Source organism: Thermobia domestica, chromosome 11, assembly GCF_964235325.1.
Source record: "Thermobia domestica chromosome 11, izTheDome1.hap1.1, whole genome shotgun sequence".
NCBI classification, from domain to species: Eukaryota; Metazoa; Arthropoda; class Insecta; order Zygentoma; family Lepismatidae; genus Thermobia; species Thermobia domestica.
In genome coordinates this window covers 259,574,152-259,599,852 of record NC_137464.1, presented here as the reverse complement: position 1 = coordinate 259,599,852, position 25,701 = coordinate 259,574,152, and the positions used below count along the sequence as shown (strand labels likewise).

Here is a 25,701-nt window from a genome sequence, read left to right as displayed (position 1 = left end):
CAGTGGTGACGTCCGGTTGAAACAGCGGGCTGTTATTGATATACATCTCAAGCGAAACTATGTACGTAATTCAGAAAGTAAAGCCTCCAAGCCCATTACTTGGCCAATAGGACTGAAAACATTCTCAACTGTTTATCATTAATGCACTGATGTTTAAGCTATAGAATGTCACTTGTTTCACCTTCCTATCTCTTCTTGTTCCAGAGTAATGGAGCAATCCATGGCATACAGTGGTGACGTCCGGTTGAAACAGCGGGCTGTTATTGATATACATCTCAAGCGAAACTATGTACGAAATTCAGAAAGTAAAGCCTCCAAGCCCATTACTTGGCCAATAGGACTGAAAACATTCTCAACTGTTTATCATTAATGCACTGATGTTTAAGCTATAGAATGTCACTTGTTTCTCCTTCCTATCTCTTCTTGTTCCAGAGTAATGGAGCAATCCATGGCATCCAGTGGTGACGTCCGGTTGAAACAGCGGGCTGTTATTGATATACATCTCAAGCGAAACTATGTACGTAATTCAGAAAGTAAAGCCTCCAAGCCCATTACTTGGCCAATAGGACTGAAAACATTCTCAACTGTTTATCATTAATGCACTGATGTTTAAGCTATAGAATGTCACTTGTTTCACCTTCCTATCTCTTCTTGTTCCAGAGTAATGGAGCAATCCATGGCATACAGTGGTGACGTCCGGTTGAAACAGCGGGCTGTTATTGATATACATCTCAAGCGAAACTATGTACGTAATTCAGAAAGTAAAGCCTCCAAGCCCATTACTTGGCCAATAGGACTGAAAACATTCTCAACTGTTTATCATTAATGCACTGATGTTTAAGCTATAGAATGTCACTTGTTTCACCTTCCTATCTCTTCTTGTTCCAGAGTAATGGAGCAATCCATGGCATACAGTGGTGACGTCAGGTTGAAACAGCGGGCTGTCATTGAATTTCTGACTGTGGGAAGGTTGTGCGCCCAGGGACATTTATCGCGTCAACGAGTCGTGCGTACATAAACAAATTCAAAGTTGTCCCATCTGTTGGCAAAGTGTTGTTGACATTCTGCCTCATCCTACCTATAGTTCGGATCTAGCATCCTACGACTTTTGGCTCTTCCCCAAACTTAAGGGCCAACGCTACAGTTATGGAGCGGAGGTGAAAGCAGTAAATCGGCAGATGTCGCCAGCATCTACCACAATTCTTCGCCGATGGCATGAAAAACCTGGTTTCGCGTTGGTGAAAGTGTGTTGCCCGTAACAGGGACTATGTTGAAAAATGATGGCACAATTTGTAGCTGATATTGCAAGCTTTCCACTGGTATCTGTATCGGTGCAACCCGTCAAACACCAATTAAGGTATCACCTTGGAGGCTTTACTTTCTGGATTACCCTCGTAATTTTGACCCCGTATACTTAATCTGTACTAAAAAGAATTTATGACAATCTTTCTATTCTGCTAAATACTTTGCCTTGAAAGTAATAATTGTCTGTTTGCATACACTCTTTGGGTCAACTATCCATTTCCCCTCCATGGTGATTTTTTCTTACAAATAGGTAGCCCTTATTCCCTTTCCCAAAAACAAACTGATAAATTCCCGATTCCCTCTTTGATTTATTCATGTATTCATCATCTCTGAGCGTCTTTTCACTTCAGCGTCAGTCAAGTGGTGAAAGTACGTACTAAAGCCATTACGTAGCGACGCAATGTAAACAAACACAATAGAATAAAACCTTTCATAGAATCTTAAATGTAGAACGATTAGTAAACTAGCCAGAGTTGGAAGATATTTCTTCATAAAACATTCAACCGTTTTTATCCTCAGTAGAAGCACTACGTATAAGCTGTCTTCAGAAAAGTAGCAGAAATTATTACACCATACATATCTCCAGCATGAAAACGCCATATTCTAACACTTGTACAAAAGCCATGAGCGTGTGCAGCAGTTTCAACTTGTATTTCAACAGTAATATGTAATATACATATTTTTTTTTTTCAGTTTAACGCACGCTCGCAACCAGAGGGGAGCTAGGGGGCCCTGGCCTCCCTAAACTTTTCGTGACCCCTCCAACCTCAATACAAAATGCACAATTTAGAAATTTGTAAGATAATTTTTAATGACTTTTCCCCCCCTAACATATTCATGGCCCCCACAAATCTCTGTGGTTGGTTTCGGGTCTAGTTTAACGTCTCACGTTTATGCCCCCTTTAGGCTAAGGGTGATGGATGATTAAGAAAAGTGAATAATGGAAGAATTAGTGGAATGAGAAAGTGGAAGAAAACGAGAGTGCCTCAAGTAAACCTACGGTTCATTACGTTTTCAACCACAAACATACTTGGTCATGGTGATTGGAACGAAGTGATCAGTGTCAAATATAAAAGTAGGACGGGAGAAAATAGAAAAAAAGTGTCTAGTTTTCGATACCTGGGTAGCATTATTAGTGATGACATGAAGTGTGAAGGTGAATTAAAAGCAAGAATAGGAATGACGAAAGGAGCCTTAGTAGGGAGAAAATGCTTGGGGAACTTGAATAAAGAATCGAGAAAAAGACTTATAAAATGCTTCGTGTTGAGTATTGTACTGTAAGGGTCAGAAACATAGACATTACGAAAAAAAATGATTAAAATCGACTGGAAGCTTTCAAAATGTGGGTGTGAAGAAGAATACAGAGAATAAGCTAGGTTGAGCGAAAAACGAATGAGAAGATATTAGAAATAATGGGGGAGAAAAGAACAATTTTAGATATTATTTTAAGAAGACGAAGAGAAACTGGTTGGGAGATTGGCTAAGAAGGAACTGTATCATGAAGGACGTGCTAGAGAGTATGGTGGTAGGAAAGAGAGGGGGGGGGCGAAGGAGACTACAATTAATAGACGATATCAAAAGAGAAAAATCGTACATGAAGACGAAGAGATTAGCGGTAAGACCGTGCAGCATGGAAGCTTCTCAGTTGTGGCAAATGACCTGCCAATAATGGCAGAATACCTATGATGATGATGATGATGTAATTATATGCTCATTATGTAACATTGGTTTATTATGTTCTTACCTGCACAATAAATTTATTTTGTTTCACACTTTCATTTTGTTTTAATTACTGTGATATTATTTACTTTAAAACAAGCTTTTGCTACAACTGATTTGTGATGTGTCACTTTTAACTGTTGAGTTTATATTCACTCTGCTTGTCCCAACATTATTCAGTGTGCTGTCCCAATTCATCTAATTTTGAAAGATATTAGTAATGCCTATATTTGTTCATATTGCATCGAATTTATTATTATAAAAAGTGTACAAAGCTAGCGGCGCGATTTTTGTATAACTTTGGGTTCGTGCAGTTGGAGTTCAGATATGTATTCGTGGTCAGATATCCAAGCAGAGTTCGAAACAAAGATATCCATATTCTTGAGGACCCAAACAAACTTTGAGCTCCATCACCGTTTGGTGCTACTGGCCTGGGAATATCGAACTCGTTAGCGTCATGTCAGGTTTCCTGGGAAAACTTGCCCACCGACATTCGACATCTACGTTTTTTATTGGTATACCTGCTGAAAATACCCATTCTTCGCATGAGGGCTGTATTTGGAAATCAACGCCTGTGAGAGGATCACTATTAAGCTCAGTGATCGCGAAAACTATGGATTTGACACTATTATAGGTAATTTTTGATTATTTTTACATGTCTCGGTACCTCCCCCTCCGAAGGTGACCCCCGACCCACATACAATGGTAGCTTAATTTGAAAGTCATCCCTAATAGGAGTGCCACCATTGATCTCAGAGACCGCAAAAACTATAGATTTGACACTATTAGTGGTCATTTTGGATTATTTTTTACATGTCTCGGTCAGGGACGGCGTTAAGGGTGGGCGGGGGTGGGCGACCCCTTATTATAGCATTGTTGAGTTGATCTCTGTTGCGTTCAGAAGTCTCGGTGGTCGGTGCTTGTTCACCTAATATGTCGAGAAAACTTAGCGATCTCTTCTCAGACTCAGTGTCTTCCTCGCGTTCAAAGAAACGCGATTTTCAATCCGTTGACGTTAATGATAATCCTTCTTCAACAGAGAAAAAGACAAAAATACAAATACATGTGACAACCAGGATTCGCAATTTGAAGTGTTCGATTTCGAAGAAAGTGAAAATGAACTAGATGCTGGAGAGAGCGAAGACGACAGCATTGCCTCTGAAGATTATACTGATTTATATTTTTTGACTCAAACTTTCTTCTGATAATTCCTTCAAAGATAAAAATGTTTGCAGTAGCCTATTTTATCCTTGTTTTACTTTACCTACTTATTGTGTATTTTATGTTATTAACGAAAAGTAGAGTATTATCTGTTAGTCTGTGTTGTTGGAACCTTCTTTTATTTCTATGAATTCATGTGCATTCTTGGAGGGAGAGGAGATAAAGCTGTCTTGAACTTCGACTACACAGTACACACTGTTATTATTGCTTTAAAAAATGGAAGTAGAGGTAGTGTGTTTGCCATGAGGAATTCTATAGGTCGAGCATATAGCCACGAACTCCCACAGCCCATCCTAAGTCCTGCATTTCTTCAGTCCCACCAGGCGAATGCCGGAATTGTACCTTCTATAAGGCCAAGACAGCTGTTTTCCACATCCTTGTTCCTCCCCTATTTCGGCCTGAACCTTAGCTAACTAAAGACTATAAAAATTGAAACTTAATTATTGTCAAAAAAATGTCTACATTGCCAAGTTCTCATTTTCATTGTCCGTCCACCCAGCAACTAGGTCCGCCTCTTTCCGCTCACCATATCAAGCGTTCCTGGCGCCGTCCCTGGTCTAGGTATCCCCCCTGTGATCCCAGGCCCGCAGTCGAATGGAGTGACTTTGGAATTAATGCGATCGGAGTTTCACCATTGATCTCAGCGACCGCAAAAGTATGAATTTCACACTAATATTGGTCATTTTCTACTACTTTTACATGTCCTGGTAAACGCCCCCGCCCTGAGACCTCCTGATGGTCCGAATTTTGAAAAATAAACGCTTCGTCTTGGTCTGGTTCGTGGACCAAAATTTGGTGACTCTCGGTCCACTCGTCTGGTCCCCAGGCCGCACACGGGGAGACAGACAAACAAACTCTTTATTTTATCTATAGTAGATTAGATTAGTGTACAACTTATTAAAAACCGTGTCTTTCTCGAACTCGAAGGGGGGCGGTGGCTCAGTGGTAGAGCGTTCACCTACGGTGCTTGGGGTCCTGGTTCGATCCTAGCACGCGCCGTGTGGACTTTGTGGTGGACAAACACCGCGCTCGTGGGTTTTCTCGGGGTTCTCCCGTTTCCTCCCACTTTCTTCATTCCACCATTTCACTCATCTCTCATCATCACCGTCTCCCTTAGCCTAACCGGCATAAGCGTGGGACGTAAAATTTAAAGATTTCATTTCATTTTTCGAACTCGAAGGGGCAATTGACCCTGCCCACCACAAATGACGCCCTTGATCGGATATACGGTAAATCACTCTAATCAAAATATTCAAACTCTAACACACAATATGGCAATAAAACAATAAAAACGATAATGTATTATAAGGTACCTTGCGTTATTCGCTTTAAAATCAGGGCTCGGTTGCTTGCGAAATGGCATTCTGGAGAACTGCAAATCTAAGACGTAGGATGTACTCACAGTGACAGGACAACATAAATGATCGATGCTGAGTTCTACGTCACATTTTTACAACCAAAACTATTTGTGACAGTGGCAACCCGTGTCTGGCAGGTGTAAAAGGAGGTTTGCGTACGACGAGTGCCCGCCCTATTGATTCGCTGTTGCTAGGCGCTTGCGTAAGAAATTTGTGTTTGCACTGCACTCTCTCCATCTATCGTCCGCGCTTAGTACTAGAGATTATTTTGTAGGTGAACGGCGGCAGGACGCTCAACTAACGAGCGCTGGTTTAGTAAAGCGTTTTCCTTGCGCAGACCCCACGGAAACAAAGAAAGAAAAAAATCCAGGGAAAAAACTACTCACGGACACTTGTTAGCTGAGTGAGAGGTAAGTACGAATTGTCTTTGCAATTTCTTTACAGAAACAATATTTGCATTTGCCAATTTTCTTTGTTAATATTAAATGAAATCTTTTGTAAATCTTTGAGCTCTGTGAGAAATGATAGGTTTACCGGGTTTGAATTTTTTTCTTAAAAAAAAGCTTTGACTTGCGAAATCAGTTACCCGCGCAAGAAACGAAAAAAAACCGCATATCTTACTACTGATAATTTGAGTTTGTAACGGTTTTATAATCTAAATAAACACAAATTCACTGCTGAAACATATTTTTATAAAAGTATAATCATGAAAACAGTTTGAAATATGCGTACATCGCGTTGATTTGTGCATGATTTGTTGAGAGAGATGTGGATTGTGCTGCTCGGAAGGGGTTGATGTGACCTGGGATGGCTGGAGCAGAAATCAAGGGGTTGGCGGGAAAAAAATAAGGGTTGGAAAGCTGCGAAGACCCTAGACAAAGCTGTCGTCTGCGTGCACGCGTTTATTAGCACTGTCCATCTTGAACTGGAATTTTTTTGTTTTGAAAAAACATCTTCATTTTAAAAAAAAAAAATCTTTGAAAAAGTTTTGCGAAACCGGTGTAGATCTTGAAAGTAATTTTCTCTGTACCTTAAAAGAACAAAAAGTACAGTTCATCTCTAAATTGTGTCTTTAAAAAACTATTAAACAATATTAATAATGGATTTTTAGGACATCTTCAGTTTGCATTCAAACTGAAAGTTGAAATAGTACTTTTTCATTAACTTGTCTTTTGAAAGTTGAAAGAAATTGATAAAGAATTATAAAATTTATTCGAGCAAATATTTATACAAAAACAAAAAGAAAAAAGTAGAATTAGTATGATCGTATCCCATGACAGTAATGTAAGACAGAGACGTACGCAGGAATTTACTTCAGGGGGTTCAGATAGTTTCGGGCTGGCTCAAATTCATATGAGGATAAATTATATGAAAATTTGTAGAATCACCTCCTAAAATAACACTAAACGTACAGAAAAATCGGAATTTGTGAGGGTTTGGACCTCCAGAACGCACCCCTACGTACGTTCCTGATGTAAGATGTAGATTACAAGAATTATGAAGATGCGACCAAGAAAATTTTGGATGGCAGATGATTTCTTGTATATTAGTAAATGTTGAGGGATGGCGAAAGAGATGGACGTAACGAGCGAAATAACTTTTACTATTCCTGTTTCTTTCTTCTGTGTCGTTTCTGATTGGACTAGGGTTTAGTATCCCTTTCAGAGCCCAGGCTATATGAATCATGTACCGAAACTTCAACTACCATATAAATGCAAGACTGGCCTACCGGGAACCAACCCGAGACCCAGCACACCAGATGGAAGCGCACTAGTCACTAGGCTAGCAGAGTAGCGAGAGCTCTGATTTTATCTTTTATTTCTTTAAACAACGACTGTACTGTTTATTTGCTAATTATCATTGTGATTTTTATAAAGAACGCACTATTTTTTGGCAGTCTTTTACTTGTTACGATCCCGGTGGAACTAGGATAATCAAATTCGAACTTTAGAAACGAAGTCATTTTTCAAGTAAGCGAAGGCTTTGAAGGCTTCGTGGTTACTATTCATGTTAGTTATATCGAAATCGTTAATTGACTGTTCTCGCCACAATTTGCAATAAGATCTTTAAGTATTTTATGAGAATTTAAAATAAAAAAATGATCTCAAAATTTAGAAAGAAGGAGCATTGTAAATCAGTTGAGTAATGTGTAAATATTGTAATATTTTGTTATGTTTCTCAAAATAAGAGATCCTGAGTCGTATTCAATACTTGAAAATCGTAAATATTTTTTTGAAAATTTTCCCGTAGTTCTGCCAGGCGAATGATAGAATCGTATACCTTTAAATGTACACACTGTTCTAATTTGTTTCGATATTTCTTCCTCGTTCCTATTGACAACCTTATCAATATAAACTGTCCACATTTGGAAGTTTTTTTTTTTCGAATAAATATATACTGTCCCTTCATTTGTTAAGATACGTATAACATTGTACTGTTAATCCGCCAGTTCTTTACTCCACACCACAGTAACTCTTGAACAAAAGCGAATTTTTGGACTTTTTTTTCTTTTTTGCAAAAGGCAGCTAAAGCAGATGGCAGGCCGAGTTCGTAAGTGGAATCAACCGGTTAACAGCTTTTTAGGTAACAGTGGCTGTTCTTATCCCTTTCCAAGTCGTTAGCACTCCCTAGCTTCTATGCAACCAGTACAATAGCAGAGAAATGTTGGTTGCCTATACCAAAGGTATGAAGCTTTTATTAAATTGCAGAAAGGCTCTTCAAATATTCTCTATATGGAATCGCGTAATTTATTTGCTACGTTTATCAGACTTTATTGTTATTTAAGAGCATTAGCTGAACTTCTACGTTGAAAATCTAATAAATACATAAATAAAATCAGTTCTATCTATACAAGTATTGCTAGTTTATGTTGCTCATATTTTTCTAAAAAAAATATCAGTCACAAAGATAGTTACCTATCAACAGAACTTACGCCATCCTGACCAAACTTAGCATGACGGTGGACTTCGTAAGCGATCAACAGGACTTAACTGATCGTGACCAATCTCAGCACGGAGTTAAAACTCGTAGACGATCGACAGAACTTAACCAATTGTGACCAAACTTAGCATGGAAGTAGATCTTGTAGGCGATCAACAGAACTTATCCGATCGTGACCAAACTTAGCACGGAGGTAGACCTCGTAGGCGATCAACAGAACTTATCTTATCGTGACCAAACTGAATTAGACATCATAGGCGTTCAACAGAACCTATCCGATCGTGACCAAACTTAGCACGGAGGTAGACCTCGTAGGCGATCAACAGAACTTATCCGATCGTGACCAAACTTAGCACGGAGGTAGACCTCGTATGTAATCAACATAAGTTATGCGATCGTGACTAAACTTAGCATGAAGGTGGACTTCGCAGGCGATCAACAGAACATATCTGTTCGTGACCAAAATTAGCATGCAGTTAGACGTCGTAGGCGATCAACAGAACTTACCTGATCGTGACCAAACTTAGCCTGGAGTTATGCCTCGTAGGCGTTCAACTGAACTTATCTGATCGTGACCAAACTTAGCGTGGAGGTAGACCTTGTAGACAATCAACGGAACTTAATCGATCGTGAAAAAACTTAGCGTGGGGTTAGACCTTGTAGGTGATCAACAGAACTTATCTAATCGTGACCAACTTTGCATGGACCTTGATGCACTTTATATCCATGTGACATATTTTCCTGTGCAAACCTTTGATTTCCGTACATATCTCGGTTAAGCCCTGTATGTTTAAAGAGACGGATGATTAATAATAGTGACTGATTATAAATGAACTGGTGGAATAGAAATGTGGGAGGAGACGAGATGAAACCCGTGAACTGGATTTTGTCCAGTACAAACTTACATGACCTGGAACCCCTCTCACCAGAGATGACAGATCTAGCACTGGGGCACCGTTTTCATTGTTGTCAAGGGGAAATAGATAAATAACTTATAGAACATAGGTAAAACTGGCTGAACTCTACTACATATTGTGCCTAAATTTTTAGCTAACAGAATTTAATCATAAAAAGATCAGAATATTTCATAATTATACTGTCAATTAAAAACTACTGTAATAATTTCCCTTACATTCTCAAATTAATCACTTTTAGCCTTAATTCACATTTACGGTAGCATTGTTAGAAAATACTTTGTTCACATCATTGACCGGAAATACTAAATATCTCTTGAATTTTAAGGTTCCTAATTGTTGCACTAATATTGATTATATGTATTGAATATAGCAACAACACTAGAAGTCAGGGGCGGATCCAGGACGGACTTCTGGGGGGGGGCGGTGGGTTGTAATACTGGTACTTAGAGCTACTTTTAAGAGCGTCAAACTCGGGGATGGGTTTTATTTATATATAAAATAAAAAAGTTTCCCTTTCTGGGGGGGGGGAGATTGCCTCGATCGCCCTCCCCTGGATCCGCCCGTGTTAAAAGTTTACACTTCTAGCCAGAAACTACCCTCGAAACACTAATATACAATTTAATCATGAGTTGAAATTAGCTGCTGAAAGGCGAAATACCTAGAATCACGATATACTAATATACTGCAGTTCTGCTATGAGTTATTTATGATTTGCATAGAACGGGACGTATGCACGAGGTATCATAGCATAACCAAATTTCTTAGTAACCTAGACATCGATAATTTCGTACGCTAATATTCATGATTAATCTTTTCTGTTGAAATAAAAGAATAGGATTTGTGGGGAATGTCTTTAATGTGTGTAATTTTCAGTGCAGTAGTGTCTATTTGAAACTAGCCAAACACTGATTCATGACTAGGCATTGACAAATATGAAATAGGTTCATACCTTCGGCTTATTGATGTAGTCTTGATTAGCGATATAATACACACTAATAACAAGATGTTCCTCCTGATCGGTTTTCAAAGCTACTACCGTGACTTTGGAAAAGCCCAGTAGTTTTGTTATGCGACTCGAGGCGAGGTTACGGAATTTCTTGTACTCATGATGAAATACGTAAAGACGTGTGAACCTCTGAAATCCACTTCTGTCGTTATATTTGTCAATGCATGAATCTTACACGTTGACTTGTGAAAGTTAGCTGACTTCAATGCTTGGCAACGATTTCAAAGACAGAATTACAAAGCAGTTGTACAGACAAAAAAATCATTAATTAATTACAATTTAGTTTTGAATATATCCATCATTTCCTTTCGCTGTTCGTTGAATGTCCTTTGAAGAATATTGAACTAAAAGTACAATCACGGACAAAGTTTAACGATGACATCGATGAGCGTGCGTGACAGGCCACGTAACTGAGAATGGTACGGTACAAGTAAGAAACATAAGATGCACTGTGGAGTAAAAATGTAAGAACTAGTCTATTGCAAACAGGAGGAAGTTCTTTATTTCATTTTCATTTATATTGTTAATTTATTATTATTGTTTAAGAGGACTTATCATTGCGAAATTAAAATACCGCTAATTTTACAGTAATTATGTGATATCTTTAACTAGATAAGAGATAATCAAAAAGTGAAACAAGAGCTCCCTAGACAATATTATTATACATGAGATACCGTTATCACGGTTCACTTATCTCCTTTTGATTTCCAGCCATTTATAAAATCGGCATTTATTTTCGCGTTTCTGTCAATGGCTGCCAACAAAAAGCTACTAGGTGACTAGTGATAACGGTACCTCATGCAAAATAATATTCTCTAAAGCGATCTTGTTCGACATTTTGATTATCTTTTATTTATTTGAAGATATCACGTGATTACTGTAAAATTAGCGGTATTTTAATTTCGCAGTGATATGGCCTCTTAAGTTTCGGCTGACAAGAAGTTTAATTTCCGTTAAAGACAAATGGCTAGAAATTGGCTATCATGAGTGTCGAAATCGCCAAAATTAAAGCAAATTGTTAAATTATATTTTTACTGGCTAGACACCATATGGGCCCGCGGTGACTCACTGGTAGTGCGTTTACCTCCGGTACATTGGGTCCGTGGTTCAATCCCAGCCCGTGCCAAGAGAGTTTTGTGATGGACAAACACCGTGAGCGTGGGTTTCTCGGTTTCTCTCATTTTCTGTTCATTCCACCGTTATCATTAATCTAATCATCACTGTCTCCATTAGCCTCGGGGCATAATCGTGGGACGTTAAACTACAAAAAAATATTAAGCACAATGTGAAAATTGCTAGATTTAGCATAAAATAACTAAATTGACAATATTGACGTTCGGACTGTGAATAAAAATGAAATGAGTGAAACTAAAATAAAGATAAGAAACCGAGAGCCCCGAAGAGAAAAAAGATTTATCAAACAATGGTATCAAAGATAGGCTTGCTTGGATGATCCTGGAAACCAGGTTTGGAATAACAGTATATATCGTACGTACACGGGTGTAACTAGGATATTTTGCTATGGGCAGGGGAGCATGACAACTTCATTACGAGAATTCAAGAAACAACCAAAGCCAGTATGTGGTCCAATGATATTCTATGGAAAGCCAACAGTGTTTTATGAAACCTGCCCTCTTTTTAGTTACGCCTGTGCGTACACAATCCGCAGAGCGTCTCCGACTTTGATCAAATGTAGCATGGAAATTGATCTTGACCTAAGTAGTACCGATGTGGAGTGTTTCCCTGTGAAGATTTTTGGTTTTTCAGTTATTCGTTATCAAATTTTCGATTTCAACTTCGTCAAATATTTGAATCTATATATATCAAAATAAAAGTCACTGATCTCGATCAAATTTTCAACATAGTTGAGATTCGAGCCTGGGATGATTTTTAGCATTTCTCTTTGACTGTGCAACCTTGGGGAGGGGGAAACGAATAGGGACTCTTCCGATGCAGTTTAAATACAAATTTAGCCCTTTATGTCCAAAACGAAACGTATTCTCCCCGTGCGAAGAATAAGAATTTTGCTAGTAAATGAATAAATAAACAATTTTTGTTTAAAAAGTCAGTAATTGCTACGATATTTCCGCGAAAGTAAGACCGGATCTTACGTTAATTTTTCGCCCAAAAGACAGATTAAGTTCATTTTCAGAAGACACTGTTGTGCTTGTCAAGTCGGGGCAAAACCGTTACCAATGTGCGCTATAATCATTGTGAGAAACGCGTAAAATAAGTTTTATTATATTTATAAGGTTTAGCGTAGAACTTATTACGTAATGGTAGGGGAATTTTTTTAAAAGTATACTAGTTCGCTTATTTTCAGGAAAATAGGTATTTATAAAATGAATTAGTAGGAAACACATTGAACAAATATATGTTAAATAAATACAATACGTATGTATAATAAAGGTTTGCTAAAATCAATAAATGACGGGGGTTTTTTCCTATTCGAGAACTTCATTACTAGTTGCGTGTAGATTGAATATATATATTGAGTCGCTGAGTAAATCGAATATTTGTAATCGAAGAAATTATACAAACATTTTAATAACATTAAATTTTAAAAGGCAATTGGTACTTGCCTTGGTAATCTGGTAATAAAACATGACTAAAACAATTTAGTTTATTTTGTTAGCTTAATAGTAAACGTATATAAATGAATATGAATGTAATGATGTTTATTCGCTATTAGACAGTTGAACTGATTGTAAGGATTTTTGGTGCTTAAGTGCACCCTGCCCTAATATATGTTTCTAACACATATTGCATGGCAAGGGGTGGATAAAGGTTATAAGTGAGTGATATGTAAAACAAAAAGCGATATTAATGTCCAATTCATAGTTTTCGCAATCGCTGAGATGAATAGTGACAATCCAGATGCTGTTTAAGTCTAAATTTATTCCCTATTGGTACAGGATGAGGGATGAAAGGAATTGACATGTGAAAATAATCAATAATCGAAAATTATTTTTTTTTACTTTATTGTTTCACGATTATGCACTTTAATTCTAAACAAGATGCATGATTAAGGCAAGTGAAAGATTGTGCTCTCACCCTCCTCGCTGGTCTAGTGTCTAGTCCGTGTGTCTTTGATGCACGTAATCCCAGGTTCGATTTCCGGTGGGAGAACAGTGAAATTTAAGGTCACAAAGAATCATTGATTTTTTTCAATCACTCATCTCCTTTAGCCTAAAGAGCATAGCCGTAGGGCGTTAAATAATGAAAAAATACTAACGTGCTCTCCTTTTCGGAATTGAACCCAGGATCACCTGCACGATCAATATTACTGACGAATCCATAGTTTTCTGACTCGCTAAGGTGAATATTGATATATCTCATGCCGTTTTAGTCAAAATTCATCCCCATGCTTATCCTAAGAGAGGAAGGAGTTCGAGTACTGTCAATAAACCTATTATCTCCTTGCGAAGAACGGCCATTTTTAGCTAATAATATAATAATTGAATAACAATATTAAGGGCCAAAGTCCTTTATCTTCGCCACAAGCAATACGCGTTGAATTTTTCGTTTGAACTTACGTATCTTAACTAAATATTCGTAGATGCATAGTCCTTAGTTTTATTTTCTGTCTGTTTGATGTCATTTTTTAAACAGAAACCTAATAGTCTAGTATCTGGCAGGCGCGCACCAAGAAATTTTTATTGTAAGGGGTCCAAGGTTTGGGAATGGCAATAATACAAGACAGTATGTTTATGTAGTGTTGAACGGGTGTCGTTCTACAGCCAATACTACTACTACTACTACTACTACTACTAATAATAATAATAATAATAATAATAATAAGTAAATTTTAATTCATAAGTATATTCTCACAAAAAATGATAATATTAGATTATTTTTATCAGGAAAGAAATAATACAGTTGATACGTAAAGTCAAATCTTTAGTCTTTTTGAAACGTTTCTCTGCTAAGCAAGTATTGCTTTATTAAGGAAGTGTACAAACCTATTTCGGATTAGCAAGTTCTTTTCGGGGGGTGATCTGGACCCAGTGAATCCCCGGTGGGTTCGCCCGCTGGTATTTAGGTTGAGTGGCGCAAACGTGTAGGGGCTAAGAACTATCAAGGCCTCGCAAACCAACTAAAATGAACGAAGTAAATAGTTTTGGGATTCAGATAATAGTAGTTCAAGAACATTATCAGAGTATGGTAAAAAAAAAATGTTCAAAACATGAAGCATGTACAAGTTGATAGATATTTACGTGAACAAAATGATATGGGTTGATCGTAAATCTTATGCGCAGTTTTCGAGAAAAAGATATTTTTTGTACTCTTAGTAATCGAGTCTGTACGATATCCACGGAATCTATTAGGATACAACTGACACCGAACTATACCCTAATTACGCCTTACAGGCGTTAATGAGATCACAGCACAATTAGTGAAAATTAATACAAAATAGCGAAATAATACGAATAATTTTTATCGCAAACTTTAGGAGGAACGGTGGCTCAGTAATAGAGCTCTTACCTCTGGTGTGTGTAAGGTCCCTGGTTCCAAATAGGTTTTCTGGGCGTATTCTCGTCTCCTCCCACATGCTCATTCCACAAATTATTCCATTATTATTCACTTCTTAATCATCGTCTTCTTTAGCCTAAAAGGAATAATAGTGGGACGTTAAACTAAAAGATTTCATTTTATCGTAAAATTTATTTTGTATTTAACTATGTTATTGTGCAAGAATGAAACATACTGTACATTAATTGATACAACATATCAAGCTGAACAAAATGAGTGATTTCTCATGCGTAGTTTTCGAGAAAGACAAACTTTTGTGGCAATAACAATATCTCATTCTTTGCCAATAATAATTGAGACTTTTTTATTCTTCCGGAATAGATTTGTTTATTTATTGATGTACTGATTTGTGACAAATCATAGTGGCCCCTGGTTACATTTCCGATCGTCGCTTCCCAATTTTCGGCACCCACCCAGTGTCGTGAGGCAAACTGGGGAGACACATGAATAAAAAGACGTCAGCCATTAGGCCACAGCACTCTCATCACGTAATCGTCGCTAGGTTGGGCATAGTTCAGCTGATTGCTAACAGATGGCGTTGGAGCGCCTCAGGGCCATAAGAGCTGTTATGCCAGCATGCCATATATATGAGAAAATGTAATGTTAAGTAGCAGATATTATTAATTGTTGTATTTTCTAATAACAATTACATACACATTTCTAACTATAACACACATAATATTCATGTTTATTATGCACATAGTATTCTACTTGTCGAATATAGAGTAAAGTATATTGGATGACAACTGAGTTTCGTTTCACAGGATAAAATTATGGCAGACTTCCAAACGACGTGAATTCCAAGGATGTTATAAAATAGAGGATCTGCCCATACAACAAAAATCGTGAAGCCATACGTCACAGATTCGCCACACTACTCTGCTCACTCTGCGCCACTAAGATCGCAATGTTTCGAGCCAACAATCATGGCGGGAACGAGAGTAGCCAATCAGGCGTGTCGGCTCACACGATGTTCCGTTGTTTTTTTAGCTTCATTAAGTTCATATGATGAAGATACGTATGGGCAGATCCTCTATTTTATAATATCCTTGGTGAATTCTATCCTGAAACTACAAGTAGTACACCTGTAAATACTTGTAGCAATAGAGTAATAAGAACAAAAATATAATTCGTCTCTCGGATACTGAATCCATATCAAAAAAGGCATTACTCGTTATCTTTCACTCTTTTTGTTCTATGAAGATAATGCTAAAACCGGAAGTACCTGCTGATATCTATGACTTCCGGTTGCAACAGAGGAATTAAATCAGAAGTTGAACCCATTGTTGTGGCACTGAATCCGTATCAAAAGAAACACGTGTCGCTATCTATCTGCAGTATGCGATCAGTGTTGAATCCGGAAATCGTAAAATATTCATCACTTCCATTTTTAACAGATAGATAAAATTTTTCGGGGTTGCTGAGATGAATAGTGATAATCCTGCTTCCATTTAAGTTCAAGTTAAGCCTCAATTGGCAAAAATGAAAAAATTAAGTATCCAAATATATATTGTCTATTATTTATGACCGCTTCACAGAAAAAACGGCTGACCCATTCGAAATGAATTTTGAAACATAGTAGCTGCGTCAAGCTGGATTCTTGTCATCTTACTTTAATTAAAGGGCATATACTAAGGAGGTAAGGGGATTCAAGCATTTATCTAAAAATAAATTATTTTGTGATTTTCTGTTATCAGTACACTTTGATTGAAATATGTATCCTCAGGGGGAAAAAGGGGGGTTGAAATACCTTCCATAAACCTATCCCCGTACGAAGGATTGACGTTTCAGCTAATTTTCTAAAAGGTATCCAGAAAAGAACGTAACGTTTTTAAATTCCCGCCATTTCTGTTCTAGTGAGTTGGCAGCACTGAACGCCACCTGATTTTCATCTGTTATCTTTGTGGTTACTTGTCACGCAGCGCCGAACAGCCCATATGATCGTTATCTGTTTTCTGTACGGGTAGGAATTAAGTGCTCACCAAGACGTTGCCCGTCGTGAAGCAATCCATTTTTACCCGTACAGAAAACAGATAAAGATAATGTGGGCTATTCGGCTCTCCGTGACCAATAACCACAAAGATAACAGATGAAAATCGTGTGACGTTCAGTGCTGTCAACTCACTAAAACAGAGATGGCGAGAATTTCAAAATTTGTGTTGTTTATGGGACACCCTTTATAAGATTGTATTAAATGAACAAATAACTGTTTAATATCTTTTGTTTGTTTGAATTTTGGAGACGTACTTAATGATGTCATAATAGGCAATCATTCAAGTCTCTGCATTATTAAAAAAGAAGAAGAAGAAATCTTGAAAATACAAAACTTTTCATTCCCTTAATAACACTTTGTAAGCATCAATTGACCTACTTTTCAATAAATATGCCAATAATGTTTGTAGTTTTATTGAGTTGTTTACAAAAAATTATAACAATAATAAAAACTCTTAAATCACTTACTTTTTGTTAATTTTATATATAACAAAAAAAAAAAAAACTAGCACAAGTTTCCCGTTTGTGAAAAGAATTTGTTTTTCCATTGACGTTAGCAAATATTGATAACAAGTAGGCATTATATTTACTTCAAATTAACTTTTAAAGGCTAATTCACATATAGAGTGCCGTGCCTCATCTGCTCATTCACCTATGAAGTTTCTTTTCAGATCGTGACATTGAAATTTCTTTGCGTTGTCTTTTTTTTTTTTTTTTTTTTAATATGTTCATATGATGTGCTGTGTTCGTGTAGTTCCTCTGTCATACTCCAACAGTGATACTATGAAAAGAAACCACTCCGGAGAGTTTCGCGTACTCCGACAAGATTCTTCGGCTTTCCTCGCAGTCAGGCTTGCCAACAATACGATGATTTGTAGTGATATACAATAATTTAAACTATAATGCTATATACGATGATGCCCTTGCGATAATTTTAGAACACACATTTTTTTGCAGTTTTTTGAATGTGCAAATAAATTGTATATATGCATTAAAAAATTGTAAAACACAGTCATACTGAGGTTTTTAAGTCATTCTCGCTAAAATAAATAAATAATGATTTGAGAATTGGCAAATGGAAATCCTGCACCCATTCTTTAAATTCAATTACGTTTACGATTAGGTGGAAATATTGTTGTTATTCAGAGTAGTGTTAATACGGATTTTCAAAGAATACGAGGGCCATCCGGAAAGTGATACCCGTTTGCACCGCATGAAGCACTGACGACTCGGGGAGCCGCTGGGCAAGGTCAGACCGCGTCAGTGGCTTGTCTGCCTGCTCTGTGCGAAGTTGCGTGACGCTAGCAGTGCCTGTGTTGTGTCTGCGCTCGTTTATAATGATTAAACGAATTGAGTACCCCGCCAGTAGTGAAGTGAGGGCTGTGATTAAATTTCTTAATGCACGAAACGTTCGACCTTGTGAAACTCATCGCCAATTAAAGGAGGTGTATGGAGACAATGTGATGGACGAGTCGTGTGTTCGGCGCAGGTGTCGCAACTTCAACCTGGGGAGGGGGAGTACACAGAAGAGGAGCGTTCAGGGAGACCATCTGTCATTACAGACGAACTGCTGAGGTCAGTAGACGAATGCGTGAGGAACGATCGGCGCGGACTTGGCCCCTTCGGATTTTCATCTCTTTACGAAGCTTAAAGACTTTCTGGCGGAAAAAAGATTTGACAGCGATGAAGAACTTAAACGAGGCGTGACTACGTATCTCAATACGCTGGCGGCGGAGGACTATGACGCTGGAATACAAAAACTCGTCCCACGGTATGACAAATGCCTCAATTTGTTTGGTGATCATGTGGAAAAGTAGTGTAAAGTATGCTCTTTCCAATAAAAATGTGTATATTTGTTAATATGTACTACTGTGTCTTTATTGCACAAACGGGTACCACTTTCCGGGTGGCCCTCGTATTAAAGACAATTTGGAGTTCGAAATATTATTGCTGTTATTAGTAGTGTTATACTCTTGTCTACAATTATCACGTGCACAGGGCTGGATTTAGGCATGGGCCCGGGACCTGGGCGGCAAATTTTGAAGGGCGGTAATTTCAAAAATATATTTAAAAAAACGATAAAACTATTGAAAATACATATTTCACCAAAGACTCAATAAAATAAGCGAAAGTTTTTTTTTAATTGCCGTGACTACGATAATATTGTAGCAGATTAGTCGTAGCAAATATTGTCATAAGTCAGTTGGTTATTATGGTGGTTTCATCAGTTGTCGATGGATCTGCTGAAAAGTGCGGCAGTAGACAGCTCGACCTCAGCAATGAATTTCTCAGCAGATTTTACTTCTTAACAAACCTATGCAACTTGAGTGCCGAAGAAATCACCACAGCAGCGACTTCTCTGCAGTAAGTGTATGCAGCTGACATCGAAGAATCTTCGTTTGTTGTTGACTGCCTCTATTTAAAAAAGACTTCTAGCTTAAGAGAAGTTCTGAAAAAATGGAAAGTGCTGAAAAAATGTCACTATTGCAACTTAACCGTTTCTCATATCGAAAAATCATCAGGACATATATCCTAACATAAGTATTTGCCTTAAAGTGTTTTTGGTACACCAGCAACTAACTGTGTGGCGGAAAGATCATTTTCCACACTATCAAGAATCAAAAACTATTTGAGATCTACTGTTTCTCAGATCTAACTGATTTAATCATCGAAAATGTCTTGACTGTTAAACTTCATTTTGATGACGTTATTAACGATTTTGCTAATGTGAAAGCAAGACGTAGTTTTGATATACAAAAGTTTCAGAAACGTCATTTTGTAAATTTTTACGTAGAAAATAGTATAAATATTATCATTTAAGATTGTTGTATATTTTGCCGTCTTTTACACCATATAATGTTGAAAAGGTTAGGCAGAAGCCAGATAAGTTTTAATGAATCTTTCTCCAAATGCTGGCCAGATATAGGAATTAAAACATATTACTTAAAATGCGTAATAAGAACAGTAAGAATTAGTAATAGTAATAATTAGTAACAACAATAATCAGGGGCGGATCTAGGACCGACTTCTAGGGGTGGCGGTGGGTTGTCATACTGCTACTTTTAAGGGCTCCAAACTTTGGGATGGGTATTATTTATATATATATATATACATGATGTTTTCTACATGATTGTTGAGAGCGTTTGAATTGAAGTTCAGTTTGTGAGGTGTGTAATTAAAATTGACCGGTAATGGAGTTTGAGTAATGTTCTGCTATCACGTTTTGTGTAAAGCTTGACGTATCCACGACTGTGACTTATGAAAAGTTACAAGGGCTATGGAGAACATTCCCTATCCAGGACAGGGATTGATTTCTATCATTTCTGGTGGATAAATGACCTTGATGGATGACCTCGTTTCCTTACCTTTGATTCCCCCACATCCTGACCAAAATAGATAGCGCTCCATCAAGTAATTCTTAAGATATTTTATCTCTCGGACGGACACACGGACAGACAAAAAATATACAAAGTCTGTCCGGAAAGTAATATATATAGTTTATTGTGAAGCTACTGTACATTGCAGCGCGCTCTATCCACTAGGATCGATGTGGTGTAAGTCAACAACCGAGCGAGTGCTTCCTGAATTGTCTCCGAGCTTTCGGAGGCGAAGACGGGCGGTTTTGTAAACCTCTGTTTCGTCTCTTGTACAAGTCAAGCTGCGGAGGCCACGGTGGCTCAGTGGTACAGGGTTCACCTCTGCTGCATGGGGTCCCAGCTCGCGCCAATTGAACTTTGTAGCGGACAACACCGTGTGCTTGAGATTTGTCGGGGTTCTCCCATTTCCTCCCACTTTATTCATTTAACCATTCTATTCATTTCTCCTCATTACCGTATCCTTTAGCCTAGCCGGCATAATCGTGGGACGTAAAATGGCAAAATTTCATTTCATTTCATTTCAAGGCAAGCTACAGTTACCTGGCCAAATCTAACGTGACAACGCTGCCTCAGCAACTCTACAGTCAAGACTTGACTCCCGCAGATTTGTTTTTGTTTCCCCGTTTTCCCTGAAAATATCGTTACAGAACAATTGCTGACGTGAAAGCAGCTTGTGAAATGGTTTTAAAAGCACTTTCTGAAAAAGCCTTCTGTGATGCTTTTGCTGATTGGAGCTCCCGCTGGCTAAGATGTTTCGACGCAGTTCAACAATATTTTGAAAATTTTTACTGTACAGCTATTATTATTATTATTATTATCTTAATAAAGGTTTTTGTTTTCATACTTGTAGACTTGGTTACATTACTTTCCGTACAGAACTTCTATAAAGGACTTTTCTTAAAACAAACTCATTATAAACTAAAAGACATGTTAATGATCCACGTCTTACCTGATGTACTTCCATGGAAACGCTGTCCCAGCCATCCTAGAGTCCCGACTTAGCTCCAGCAGATACAAAATAGAACTTCAGCATTAATACTCAAGTTATTTTAGAAAATAAAATCACACCTCATACACATAAAGACAAATGCTAAACACGAAATACATGTTCACATGAAACACAAAAGGTACTTCAAGTTGCTAACAAGGAAAACACGGTTAATAAAGTGCATACCTTCCGCAAATAGGAGAACAAAATGCCACTGAGGCGGAAAACTGATTTTCCCGCAACAATTAGCACAAATCTACTAGGTATTAATATCACTGTTACTGAATTAACCTGAGTAAATCAATTTGTTTACTCAGCTAACACTCACGCCATGGCTGTTGCTCAGATTAATGGAAACTGGAGTCCAATGAACAATAGAGTCGTTGGAATTATATTAATTTAAGTGGTTCACTTATGACTAACAATTCGATGTTAACCATATTGTGCTCAAAACGTTATAACCACTATTGCATATTTGTACCAAAAATATTTTAAAATTATGTTTATTTGCTTTTAAAATATATATTAAGTAGTTAGCAGTTCGTAGAGTTTTACCTTGTTAGTGGTAAATTCAACCGGATTTGTGTACATAAAATTAATTCTACGAGGTGCGTTCAGAAACTAACCCCGTAGATTTGTCACTGCGTGAAGTAGTAAATGCAGCGTTATAGAGACGTGCACGGGCCGAATGTTTCGGCCCGAACCCAATCCAGCCCGAATGTACTAGGCCCGGCCCAGCAAGGGCCCGAAAAGTTGTGGAGATTTTCGGCCCGAGCCCGGCCTGGCCCGATAAGGTTTTTAAAATTCTTGGCCCAAGCCCGGCCTGGGTCAGATAAATTTTAAAAGCTTTTGGCCCGACCCCGGCCCGATAAACTTTTTAAAAAATTAGTTTGAGCCCCAATCTTTCTCAAATTTAGTATTAAACTTGAGCTAACCCTCAGAAACATTTTCTAAACTCTGGTTCACAACCTGACGCTTGCCTTCCGAATGATACCATTGCCTCCTAAAACTTTGCCTGTCATCGAGAGAACAAAAATTCCATTTCCTGTAACAAAAATCTAACTTAATTGATTTTTGGCATAAAGTGAAGATGGCAATATTGTTTAGCGACACGCAGAACTTTGCCGCGCTTTCTTGTCATATTTTGGGTTCAGTGAAGGTCAAGGTCAGAGCTCAATTTACCGCGCAATGCCTGCAATCCTCTATAGTGAAAGTGGAGCCGGTAAGAAAAACAAACTGTAAATGTAACATTTTTCACAGGCACACTTCTGCAACGTTTGGCTTTATTCCAATTATCGTTTAACGAAAGTCAATAATATTAAAGAATTGCAATTAATCGGCCCCAGTCCGGCCCGACCTGAAGAGAAATCAGTGTCGGCCCGCCCAAGCCCGGCCCAGAGAAACAACAGAGTCGGCCCGCGGGCCGAGCCTGGCCCGTGCAGGTCTTTACAGCGTTACCGTTTTCATACAGATGTACGCAGTAGATAAGTCTGCATCCAGCCGTGGTAGAGCGAAGGTTGTCTGGATCACTAGTTCCAGTTTTGTAGCGTCTCAAAATGTGTGCTGTAATAGAAAAACCCGCCAAGTGCGAGGTGCGAGGTGCGAGCTGTTATACGTTTTCTTACGGCAAAACAATATTCGGTAGCAACTATTCATCGGCAACTTTGTGCCTTGTATGGACCAAGTGTGATGAGTGAAGGAGTTGTTCGTGAAGGGGTTCATTCGCTTAAAAGTGGACGAACAAACATTCATGACAAAGACAGGAGTGCCAGGCCATTAGTGGTCAACTGTTGAACTCCTTCAGAAAATTGAAGAAAAGTTCGTGAAAATCGACGTTTCACAACCTCAGAGCTTTCCAAGTTGAAGAACAGTCAATAGTGTGGGCCCGTAAAAATTCCATGAAGAGGATCTGAAAGATGCGATCACAGGAAGGTTCAAATCACAGGCGGGAGATTTTTTATGCTCATGGAATTTCTAAGCTACTGCAGAGATATGTTAATTGCATGAATATGTATTGTAACCATGTTTAAAAAAATAGAGCAAAGAAGTAGTTTTCAGATGTATATAATAAATTCTTCTTAGTTACTTTGGTGTTTCTTTTTTTTAACCCATCGGAGTTTACTTTCAGACCGACCCTCGTATCTCGCCCTCCGAATACTTCTTTGGTTCCTTTTTACTCTCAGGCAACGATAACAGAGAAGTATGATAGCTGTAAAAAAGATCAAATTTTAGTTTTCAATAGACTTCCAGGTCTCAGGGTCCCTTCATGACAAAAACATTTTTTTTTAAATATTTGTCTCTCCGCTCGTTTATCTCGATGTATGTTCACTGGCTTAGAGACCACACCGTGGGAACGTATCGCCACTAAATTTCAAACTTTCCGATTTCTATAAGATTCTGTACGGGGGATTTTCTGTACATGCTTTTCGTACATATCCTCCCCTACTATTCTATATGGTCTCGTCTTGCGAGTTAACTCTACTATGTAGGATCAAATGGTGTTATTCTGTTTCTCCAGCGATTAACATGTGGAATCTTTAGTCAACAGGAGACATGGTGACTCAGTGGTAGATTGTTGGCCTCTAGTGCGTGGTGTCACTGTTTCGATCCCTAGCCAAATAAGTTTGTGGTGGACAACATCGCATCCGTGGCTTTTTTCGGTATACTGTACTCACGTTTCCTCCTACATTCTCACTCTACCAATTCTTCCATCATGACTCACTTGCCTTAATCGTCTGTCTCCTTTAGCCTAAAGGAGATAATTGTGGGACATTCATATGAAAGATTTCATTTTTTTCATTTTCTTTGGTGAAAAGAGTTGTGGTTACCTGGGTAAGAGCATTCTCTTTTCATAGTGCTTTATCTCATATTTCCAGAGTCTCAGTTATATTCTCCTTTCATGTTGCTTTATCTCATATTTCCAGAGTCTCAGTTATATTCTCTTTTCATGTTGCTTTATTTAATATTTCCAGAGTCTCAGTTATATTCTCTTTTCATGTTGCTTTATTTAATATTTCCAGTTTCAGTTATATTGTCTTTAAGCAAGTTTATTACTTGAAGAAGTAAATCTTTTCGACTATTATTTTCTATTTCGTATAATTGTCATGACTACTAGACTCGACTGGTACACGAACATAGAAACATCGAGAACATTTAAAAGTGCCCATGTTCTACAGGGAGGGGGGTTCGAATCTTCCCCTGCCAATGAGTTTTGCCTCAATTGTCATCCTAACGCCTTCTCATACCGCTAGACTACAACACCAGCATCACTGAGCCATTCTATCCCTACTTTAATCATCTTTGAAAAAAAAATGAAATCTTAGAATTTTACGTCCCACGGTTATGACGGCTAGGCTAAAGGAGTCGGTGATGATGAGATATGAATGAAATGGTGGATTGAAGAAAGTGGGAGGAAACGGGGAAACCTCGAGGAAACCCACGCACATGGTGTTTGTTCACCACAAAGTTCACTTGGCGGGAGCAGGATATGAACCCGGGACCCCATGTACTAGAGGTGAATGCTCTACCACTTTTTTTTACTTTTTTTATTTAATCAGCAATATAGTGTACAATTTAGCTGACACAAGAAGGAAATATATTGTACAGAGAACAGGAAATTAGACATTTCAAAAGTGGTTTCATAGTGTAAGATTGATTTAAAAAACAATGGACCAGTACATCATAATGTTAATTGTTCATTTAAAACAACAAGAAAATTGCCAAAGTTCTTTTGCCTTACACTGGGAGAAAATTTCCATTTTTCTTTGAAAACATGATATTTGTAACTGTCCACTGTATATTCCTGATTTGTCAAAAGATATTGTATCGTAATTCCACAAAGCCAAATCACTCCATTTTGTTTTCTGTGATGGAAAGTATTTAAAATCTGGAAATAATATAAAGTCTGGCGAAAACGTATTAATACTACAACGACATATAATGCGTAAAATAGTTCCGAGAAGGAACCAGATGGGACTAACTAGACTGCAAATTCTTTATGTATGTTGAAGGTTATCAAGTTCAGAGCAAGACACACAATTTGAGAATTGACTGAGTTGAATCTTGTGTAGTCTCCATTTTGTTGGTACCAAATCATACACTATTTATACCAAAATGATCCTTGTTTGGCGTTAAGAATCGTATTATTTTCATTTTCCCAAATCTGATTCCAATTGTGATTTGGATGAAACTTGAGACTTCTGTACATCACTGTCTGTGTGAGTTGTAATGATTCTGTTGGAAGGAAGTTTACTATCTGCCGTTGCAAGACACCTGTAGATGTAGATGGCAAATTTTGTTGCTGTGTTACTGTAGTTCCTCTTCTGTTCAAAGAACACCTATTAGC

General features: G+C 37.9%; 1 protein-coding gene across 1 annotated transcript in view; it reads left to right on the top strand.

Annotated features, from left to right (window-relative positions):
* Window positions 1-5,878: 5,878 nt before the first annotated feature.
* Window positions 5,879-25,701, top strand: part of LOC145664982 (uncharacterized) — a 536,351-nt gene continuing 516,528 nt past the window's right edge. The window contains exon 1 of the mRNA XM_081732149.1: window positions 5,879-6,013. The gene's annotated coding sequence lies outside the window, so the exon portion shown is untranslated. The remainder of the gene's footprint in view (window positions 6,014-25,701) is intronic.